At 41.1% G+C, this 10379-nt stretch overlaps 1 pseudogene; it reads left to right on the top strand.

Annotated features, from left to right (window-relative positions):
* Window positions 1-273: 273 nt before the first annotated feature.
* LOC138745142 (U6 spliceosomal RNA) lies at window positions 274-370 on the top strand (annotated as a pseudogene).
* The last annotated feature ends 10009 nt before the right edge of the window (window positions 371-10379 follow it).

Here is a 10379-nt window from a genome sequence, read left to right on the forward strand (position 1 = left end):
GCCAGAGCCTCTGCAATTTACTTTAACATCCGAAGATGAAGCCAATCAGGATCATGTGATCTTTTCTCCTCTCTATGTTGTTAACCTTTTCGGTACCGAGCCTCAACCTTCTCAACATGACATTAATCTCTTCATCCTAGAAACCAACATAATGAACCTTCTCTACCCTGCTTCCACTGCAATACAATTCCTTCTGTATCGAGACCAAAATGTCACAGTACTCCAGTTGCTGTCTCAAAGACAATATCAAGCTGCATCAGAACTTCCCTAATGGTGTTCGCTTCGCCACCACATATACTAAAACTGGAATGATAGAGCATGGCCCCTGCGCAAGGATGACGTGCAAATTCATGAAGCGTTCCATTTTTTTAAAAAAAAGAACTTCCCTAATGTTATACTTCCATCCTATACAACAAAGGTCATCCTGACTACTTGCTAAATGGTAACTCTTTGTGTTTCATATACAATGACAACCACCATATTCTCTTGTACAGAAACACTTCGTGGTCTTGCTCCAAGTCATACAGCATAGAATGGAACCCTCATCCATGCTGATCATGATGCCTAACAAACACTAGAAAAATAATTTGGCCCTTCCAGTCCTCCTTTCAAAGTGGAAACCATCACAATTCCCCACATTATAACCCATTACCAATTTTCCCCCCAAACTATTCTTATCACTGTGTTCTTATTTCATCTCTGTTGCTCACTGAACCTATCTACTAGCTCAAATATCCTTCGTTCCTTCATCCATTAATATCAATACTTGGTGTATTACATAGATGAACTATTGTGTACAATTTTGGTCAACCCATTTCAGGAAGGATGTGGAGGGAATGGAAGCAATTTACCAGGGCACTGCCTGGATTAGAGCACATGTGTTATGGGAAGGGATGAGACAAACTTGGGTTATTTTCTTTGGAGTATTGAGGCTGAGGGGACACCTTAACATTTTTTTTTAATCAGGAGAGGTACTGAAAGGGAAGATAGAATCCCCCCCAGAATACACGCTGTAAGACATGCAGTTAAGGTGAAGAGGGTTGGGTGGGGGGGCGGGGGGGGACATTTAAAGGATTTGTATGGAGCAAGTTTTTTTTGCAGAGGTTATCAGGAATTGTGAAGGCAGCAGAAACAACAGTAGCGATTTAGAAGGATCGAGAAGGACACAAATATTGCAGGGAACAGAGGGATTATTTATTGGACGTAAGCAAGAGTTTTAATTTGCCATCATAAAGTGCCCTCCATAATGTTTGGGACAAAGGCATTTTATTTTCCTTTATTTGCCCCAATGCTCCACAGTTTTGGATTTTTAATCAAACAATTCACGTGATTAAAGTGCACATTCCAGATTTTATTAAAGGGTATTGTGAATGTTTTAGTTTGGCCATGTAGAAATTGCAGTGATTGTTATACAGTCCCCTCATTTCCCCTTCCCTGCAGTGCATGAAACTTTACTCCTGCTTACCAACCCAATATCGATTGATCAATTGTTTCAATGTTAATGTCAGAATCAAGAAACAGGCCCTTCAACCCTTCTAGTCTGTGCCAAACTATTATTCTGACCAGACCATATCCCTCATACTCCTCCAAATTTTTCATAAATGTCAAAATTGAGCCTATGTTTACTAATTCACCTGGCACTCCTAGCACCCTCTGTTTTAGGTTTCCCCTAATGTTCCCTTTAAACTTTTTTCCTTTCACCTGTAATCCATGACCTCCAATGTTGATCTCACCTAACTTCAGTGGAAAAACCCATTATAATTTTGTCTACCTCCATAAAATCTCCCCTTATTCTTCTACCCTCCAGGGAATAAAGTCCTAACCTGTTTAACCTTTTCTTGTAACTCAGTTCCTCAAGTTCTAGAAACATCCTTGCAAATTTCCTCTGCACACTTTCAATCTTATTGATATCCTTCCTGAAATTAGGTGACAAAAACTGCACACAATATATCAAATTTGGCCTCACCAATGTTTTGTACAATTTCCTAGCATTTCTATACTCTATATACTCAATAGTTTGCTTTATGAAGGCAAATGTGCCAAAAGTTTTCTTCATGACCCCATCTCCCTGTGATGGCACTTTCAGGGGACTGTGCTTCGGTAATCCCAGATCTCTCAATATATTGATTGTTAAATGTGTTCAGGAAAGATTTTCAAACTCCAACCCATTCAGCCCTATTAAAGGATGGGAGTCCCAGTTTAAATTACTTACTATTACAACATTATTTTCTGCAGCTGAAGATTTGCTTCTTCAATTCTTGCTGATGTTAACAGACGTCTTACTTGCAGACTTTGCAGCTTACCTGCATGTAAACCTCTTTGTGAAGAAAACGCTGCTTTAGTTGATTTGGTTAACAACTTTGCCTATAGATTTGCAACTAAAGGATATTTTGTTCCAATAGATTTCAGGTTTATTACAAGAGTACATTCATGACATCACATACAACCCTGAAGTTCTTTTATTTCTGCAGGTGTGGCAGAATTGCCACAAATTGGTAGTGGAAAAAATAAACTGTACAGTGTAAAACAAGTCGACAAACTCTGCAATACAATGGAGAATAAATATCAATAATTGCACAAGAGTCCTTAAATGTTTCTGATTGAATTTGCTGTTGAGGAGTCTGATGTTGGAGGGGTAGTAGCTGATCCTGAACCTGATGGTGCGAGTCTTGTGGCACAGATACCGCTTTCCTGATGGCAGCTGTGAGAACAGTGTGTGCTGGGTGATGAGGGTCTTTGATGATTGCTGATGCTCTCTGAGGGCAGCATTCCCTGTAGATACACTCAATAGATACACTGGGCCGTGACCACTACCTTTTGGAGGGCTGCTGGAATAAGAACGTGCTGCTGTTTTAAAGTGACATGAACATGATAAATGGTCCCCATTATATCTGTAGCAGCTTTATATGCAATCTTCCCACCCTCTTGCTTCTATCTGTGCCTTGGAAGTTTAGTTTTTGCCCCTGGCCTGTGATAACTATAAAGCTGCTGAAGTGGGGAAAGGGGTTAGGATAAATGCTACAAAACAAATGGAAGTATATCAGTTAAACAAGAAAGTAGACTGAAGCTGTGATGGTGGTTCAATACGCAAACTTGCTGGAGATACTCGAATTTATTGTCATCTGATTTTACAAATACAACCTGATGAAACAGCATTTTCCAGTCCTCAGTTCAAAACACAGAAACACATCCAGATATAACACACATACAGATAAACAATACATAGGCAGGTCAAGTATTTCATCCATATCAATAAATATTGTTTCATGAATACGGGAGTCTTGGATAGTTAATATGAGCAGTTCCACCAGGGTGAGGAACAGCTTCATCCCACAGGCAGTGAGAATGCCAAATTAAAAGAACTGCTCACACTAACCATCGGGACCCTCGTATATTAGAACATTGTATATCTGTCCTGCATATGTATTTGTTATTATGTCTGGTTATTTTCATGTTTTGTACCGATGAATGGAAAACACTGTTTTGTCAGGTTGCACTTGTACTATCAGATGACAATAAACCACTTGAAATAACTATTTGATCAGGAGTTGCTGTAATTTTTTTTTTTATAAACCTGTTGCTTTAGAGCAGCGATTCCCAACCTTTTTCTTCCTCTGCATCCCTTGGGCATTTTTATAGGTTCCCATGTACCCCTAAAAATTAAGGATTAAAAAAAACGACATTGTGCAATCTGACTGCAGATTACAACACCATGTCTTGTACAGTCGTGGTTATTCTCTTTGACCCAATGTACCCCCTGAAAAGTGCAAATGTACCACTGGGGGTACATGTACCCCAGGTTGGGAACCCCTGCTTTAGAACACGTCATTAATTATTTAGTAAACTTTGCTCTGAACTCAAGACACTTGTCCTGGCTTACAACCAACTCTGCTGAAGCAGAAAGGTCCCGAGATTATTTTTTAAAAAGTCAGAAGTCTTGGTTACTTCCAGTAGGTGTCAGTCTACCTCCTTTATGATCTCCATTTAAACAAAATGTCTTTTCCCCATGTCTATTCCAAACATCAGAGGACATTAAAATGCTCCTTTCTTCTGTGACAGTACAGTTGAGATTGGTGAGGATTGTTTCCTCCAGCGGTAATTTGCAGAAAAACTGTATCCTATCATCGTATCCAACAATTAAAGTTCTGATTTGGTTCATTTCCTGGAAGACAATACAAATGCAAACTCTTTAAAGAAATGTAGGAAGGCTTGGTTTATCAGTGAATCCATGATCATTGTTGCTCTTTACTCTATTCAAATTGATCTCACTCCAAGTCTACTTTCTGCCTGGTGTTTTATTTTGCTCCACTTGTGTATGGATAGAATTGATTAAAAACACATGAAACAACTCTTTTCACTGTACCTGGATACACATGAAAATAAACTTTGATAATGTTCTGACGAAATCAGAAGAATTTTTCTTCTCTAATTAGATGTTGCAAAGTACACTCATCAGAAATCATTACCATTTTGCTTTTATGACCCATTTGAAGTTGTAGGTTCAACAGTGGCTCTGCATTAAATGTCCCACGTCACCACCCAAACTCAAAACTTTAACATCGATGACAATATTTACTTTCATTGTCTCATGATAGAGTTGGAGGTCTGAGCAGAGGACATGGCTTCACTGTGAAACCAATACCAAATGAACAACTCGTCATCTCGTGTTTCGCTCAATTTTGTAATTCTATTAACTATTTGATCGCCTCCAAAAAAATAGCAGAAAGCTCACATCAATAGTGTAGCTTTTTTTAAAAAAAAAAGTACTACTTTGGAGTCACCATTTATTTTTGTATTTAATTTTTCAAGAGTTCTAAAACAATAACATTATTTGAGAAATTCTTCCATGAATATCCACTTGAGTTGTTTTTCAAGCCTCTGTTCAACTCCATCCTGAAACATCCCTTGTTCTGTACTTGGCAAAAGTCAAACCAGTCACAAGCTACCTCTGTAACTGAAGTGAATCATCTTTTCTCACCCTTTATTGATCCCCACCTTCCATTTTTGTTTGCCCCTTTTCTCAGCATCAGGAAGCTTGAGAATATGAAACAATACAGCTCAGGAATAGGCTTTGTCCATGATGCTAATGTAAACTAATCCCATCTTCATGAACATGGCCAATATCCCTCCATCTCCTGACTGTTCATGCCTGTCTAAATACTCCTTTAATATTGATATTACAAGTGGATCCATGACCTTCCCTGGCAGTATATTCCAAGCACCCCTACATTGATACTATTCAGATTTAGAGGCAGATTAAAATTTTCAACTCTGTGGTGGTACTAAGACAGTGAGAAGAAATTTCAAATGCTGGAACCTATAGCCAAAAACCCTTGTGGTCCTTACAAGAGGAAAAAGGCTGGCTAGAGCATTTCTCCTGAAATAAGGGAAACAAGAGGAACTCTGTGGTGACTTGGAGGAAGAGGTTATCTGGAAAACCCATGATTGGGTAAGTTTCTTTGGCAAGGCACTGAAGTGACTGATTGGAGGAAATCAGTTTGTTTGTGTCCAATGAGCAATAAACACAGCAGCATCCTTGAAGGGAAATGGGTGGTCGATTGTTTGGGTCAAAAAATTCAAGGACAGAGGTTGGGGGGTGGTTGCAGACAGCATTAACAAACTCCAAATAAGGTAGTGGGTGATAAGTAGAAGCAGAAAACATGGGGAAGGAGAAAGGGAGGGCAGATGGAGCTAGGATGGGGAAAAGCATCAGGTGAAGTGTTACAAGCCCAAAGGACCCCAAAACCCAGCAGCAATAGAAATACACCAAGTCAATGATTATTTGAACAAAAGTTGCTTTTAATTTTCTTTAAACATAAAAGCAAGATCAAACTTTATCTTTTTACTATTAACTTAATTCTAAGCCCATGTGAATGTAGTGTGTACATGTTCAAGTAAGTTCTTTTGTTTCACATTCCAATCTTTCACTTTTCACTTCCAAGTTCACTAGTATCAGGCAATTCTTAGACTGTGCACAGAATTTAATATTTATGAATTTTCACCAGGCTCTGGTGCTTAAAGTTAAATGGTTACCACCTAGGAAGGTTCTTGTTGGTTTCAGAGAAAGATTTATTGCTCGTTGGACACAAACAAACTGATTTCCTCCAATCAGTCACTTCAGTGCCTTGCCAAAGAAACTTACCCAATCATGGGTTTTCCAGATAACCTCTTCCTCCAAGTCACCACAGAGCCATTCTCACTGTAAGGACCACAAGGGTTTTCAACAGGCTGAAGTCAGATCTCACAACCAGTCTTTAAAATGGGCTTTTCAACAAGCCTGTCAGCTTGCCATAAATTCCAACCATCTCCCTCTCTCTCTCAAGCTCAGGGCTCTCTTTGAAATGGTGAAAGATGAGAGGCAACAATAGAGGTGTACAGATGACAAGACACAAAAACAGAGTGGATAGCCACACCTCCCCCCCCCCCCCCCCACTTGAGGGCAGCAATGACCAACACCGGAGGATACCAGTTTAGGCGAGTGGAGGAACATTTTTGGGAGAGGTCAGTTTTTTTTCCCCCCAAAACAATCTGAGTGGTGGGTGTCTGAAATGCATTGCTGGTAACGGTGGTAGTGGCTGATGAAATGAGGACATTTAAAAGATTCTTAGATAGGCATGTGGGTGCAAGAGAAATGGAGGATTATGGGTTGTGGGGAAGGAGGGATTAGATTATCATTGATCAGCACAACATCATGGGCCAAAGGGCCCATACTGTGCTATACTGTTCGATTTTATTGGGCAATAAACTCTTGGTCTGACAAATGATATCGCAATGCCATGTAAATAAGATAGACAAACATACCCAGCATGCAGGCCATTTACAGAGATAGAAAGATTGTATTAATCCCAAGATTAAGAGGTGAAGAAAAAGTCAGATAGTGAAGGAACAAAGTATGGGGAAAATTAGGATGCAGTTGGTAAAGACAAAGGTTAGAAGAACGCCACGTGTCACGAAATATCTCACTGAGACCACGTGATATTTGCAGTAAAGAATTATTTCAAAACAAGCATATAAAAGATGGTCAGAGGTGAAATGTCACAATATCATGGCTCGAACCAATGCAAATAATTAGAACATAGAACATAAACAGTATAGGCCATTTTGCCCATTTGAGCCTGCTCCACCATTCAATAAAATTATGGTTTATATGATCATTGACTTAACTCCACCAACCTGCCTTTTCTCCATATTCCCTTAATTTCTTTTTTTAAATGTTAAAATATAACTGAACCTCAAATATGTTTAATGAAGTAGTCTCAACTACTTCCCTGGGCAGAGAATTCCACAGATTCACTACTCTCTGGGAAAAAGTTTTTCCTCATCTCCATCTTAAGTCTAATCCCCTGAATCTTGAGGTGTCTCTGAGTTCTGGTCTCACCTTCCAGTGAAATTTTCCTGCCTCCATCTTGTCTATCCCTTTCATAATTTTATGTTTCTATAGGATCTACTAATTCTTCTGAATTCGAGTGAGTATAATCCCAGACGATTTAGTCTCTCTTTGTAGGTCAATCTCCTTATTTCCAGGATCAACCTGGTGAATCTCCTCTGGACTGCCTCCAAGGCCAGTATATTCTTCAAGAATGGAGACCAGAACTGCACACAGTACTCCAGGTGTGGCCTCACCAGTACCTTGTATAGAAGCAGCATGAGCTCCCTGCTCTTGAATCCAATTCCTCCAGTGAGAAAGGCCAACACTCCATTTGCCCTCTTAATAACTTATTATATCTGCAATCCAACTTTTTGCAATTCATGCACAAGCACTCCCAAGTCCTGCATAACAGCATCCTGCAGTTTTTTCATCATTTAAATGATAACCTGCTTTTCTAGTTTTCCTACCAATGTGGATGACCTCGCATTTACTAACATTGTATTCCATCTGGCAGACCTTTACCCACTTATCTAACTTAACTGTATCCTTCTGCAGCCTCTCCACATCCTCTGTAGAGTTTACCTTTCCACTTAATTTAGTATCATCTGCAAACTTGGCTACACTACACTGTCCCCTCTTCCAAATCCTGAATGTAAATAGTGAACAGCTGCAGGCTCAGCACTGACCCCTGCTGCACCCCACTTACCACTATCTGCCAATCAGAAAAACACCCATTTATCCCAACTCTCTACCTTCTGTCAGTTACTATTGTCATGCCAATATATTCTCCCCGACTCCATTCATCTGTATCTTATTGGTAAGTCTCTTATGTAGCACCTTATCAAACACCTCTGGAAATCCAAATCAACCTGTTCCCCTCTATCTACTGCACCCATTATATCCTCAAATAACTCCAGCAAGTTTTTCAAACAAGACCTGCCCTTTTTGAATCCATGCTGCGTCTGCCTGATGGAACCCCTTCATTCTAAATGCCTTGCTATTTCATCCTTAATGACAGTTTCAAGTATTTTCCCAACTTGTTTTTTTTTGTCTTTGGCTTGGCTTCGCGGACGAAGATTTATGGAGGGGGTAAAAAGTCCACGTCAGCTGCAGGCTCGTTTGTGGCTGACCAGTCCGATGCGGGACAGGCAGACACGATTGCAGCAGTTGCAAGGGAAAATTGGTTGGTTGGGGTTGGGTGTTGGGTTTTTCCTCCTTTGCCTTTTGTCAGTGAGGTGGGCTCTGCGGTCTTCTTCAAAGGAGGCTGCTGCCCGCCAAACTGTGAGGCGCCAAGATGCACGGTTTGAGGCGTTATCAGCCCACTGGCGGTGGTCAATGTGGCAGGCACCAAGAGATTTCTTTAGGCTGTCCTTGTACCTTTTCTTTGGTGCACCTCTGTCACGGTGGCCAGTGGAGAGCTCGCCATATAATACGATCTTGGGAAGGCGATGGTCCTCCATTCTGGAGACGTGACCCATCCAGCGCAGCTGGATCTTCAGCAGCGTGGACTCGATGCTGTCGACCTCTGCCATCTCGAGTACCTCGACGTTAGGGGTGTGAGCGCTCCAATGGATGTTGAGGATGGAGCGGAGACAACGCTGGTGGAAGCGTTCTAGGAGCCGTAGGTGGTGCCGGTAGAGGACCCATGATTCGGAGCCGAACAGGAGTGTGGGTATGACAACGGCTCTGTATACGCTTATCTTTGTGAGGTTTTTCAGTTGGTTGTTTTTCCAGACTCTTTTGTGTAGTCTTCCAAAGGCGCTATTTGCCTTGGCGAGTCTGTTGTCTATCTCATTGTCGATCCTTGCATCTGATGAAATGGTGCAGCCGAGATAGGTAAACTGGTTGACCGTTTTGAGTTTTGTGTGCCCGATGGAGATGTGGGGGGGCTGGTAGTCATGGTGGGGAGCTGGCTGATGGAGGACCTCAGTTTTCTTCAGGCTGACTTCCAGGCCAAACATTTTGGCAGTTTCCGCAAAGCAGGACGTCAAGCGCTGAAGAGCTGGCTCTGAATGGGCAACTAAAGCGGCATCATCTGCAAAGAGTAGTTCACGGACAAGTTTCTCTTGTGTCTTGGTGTGAGCTTGCAGGCGCCTCAGATTGAAGAGACTGCCATCCGTGCGGTACCGGATGTAAACAGCGTCTTCATTGTTGGGGTCTTTCATGGCTTGGTTCAGCATCATGCATCATGCCAACTACAGACTAGCTAACTGGCCGATAGTTACTGGTCTTCTTCCTACATCCTTTTTAAAAAGCTTGTGTGACATTTGATGTCTTCCAATCTGCCAGGACATGCCCAGAATCCAGAGAACTTTGGTAAATGACTACCAACGCATCGACTAACTCCCACCATCTTCTTCAGTACCCTAGGATGCATCCCATCAGGACCAGGGGATTTGTCCACTTTCAGTCCCATTAGTTTGCCCATCACCATCTCTTTTATAACAATTATTTTTATCGCATCCCTAACACTACTCTTTGGCATGCTGGACACGACTTTCACCGTGAAGACAGACACAAAATATCTGTTCAAAGCCTCGGCCATTTCTTCATTACTCAATATCAATTTCCCTTTCTCATCTTCCAAGGGACCAATGTTAATGCTAGCCACCCTCTTCTGTTTTATACATTTATAACTTTTTGCTATGTTTTTATATTTGGTGCTAATTGACCTTCATAATCCTTCTTGCTTTTCCTTATTTCTTGTTTAGTTGTCCCTTGTTGCCTTTTAGTTTTCCCAATCCTTCATTTTCCCACCATTCTTGGTGACTTTAAACATGAGCATTTAATTTTGTACTTTCCTTTATTTCCTGAGTTAACCAAGGCTGGCTCTTCCCTCTCTTATTGCCCTTTAAAAAAAAAATGGGAATATGTTGAGCACTGTGAAAAATCTCTGAAAGTCTTCAACCATTCTGCCAACTAGCCTGTGCTCCCAGTCCATGCTGACCAATTCCTCCCTCATCCTGTTCAAATTTCCCCTGTTCAAGCAGTTTACACTAGTTATAGATAC

This window comes from Narcine bancroftii, chromosome 10, assembly GCF_036971445.1.
Source record: "Narcine bancroftii isolate sNarBan1 chromosome 10, sNarBan1.hap1, whole genome shotgun sequence".
Lineage (NCBI taxonomy): Eukaryota > Metazoa > Chordata > Chondrichthyes > Torpediniformes > Narcinidae > Narcine > Narcine bancroftii.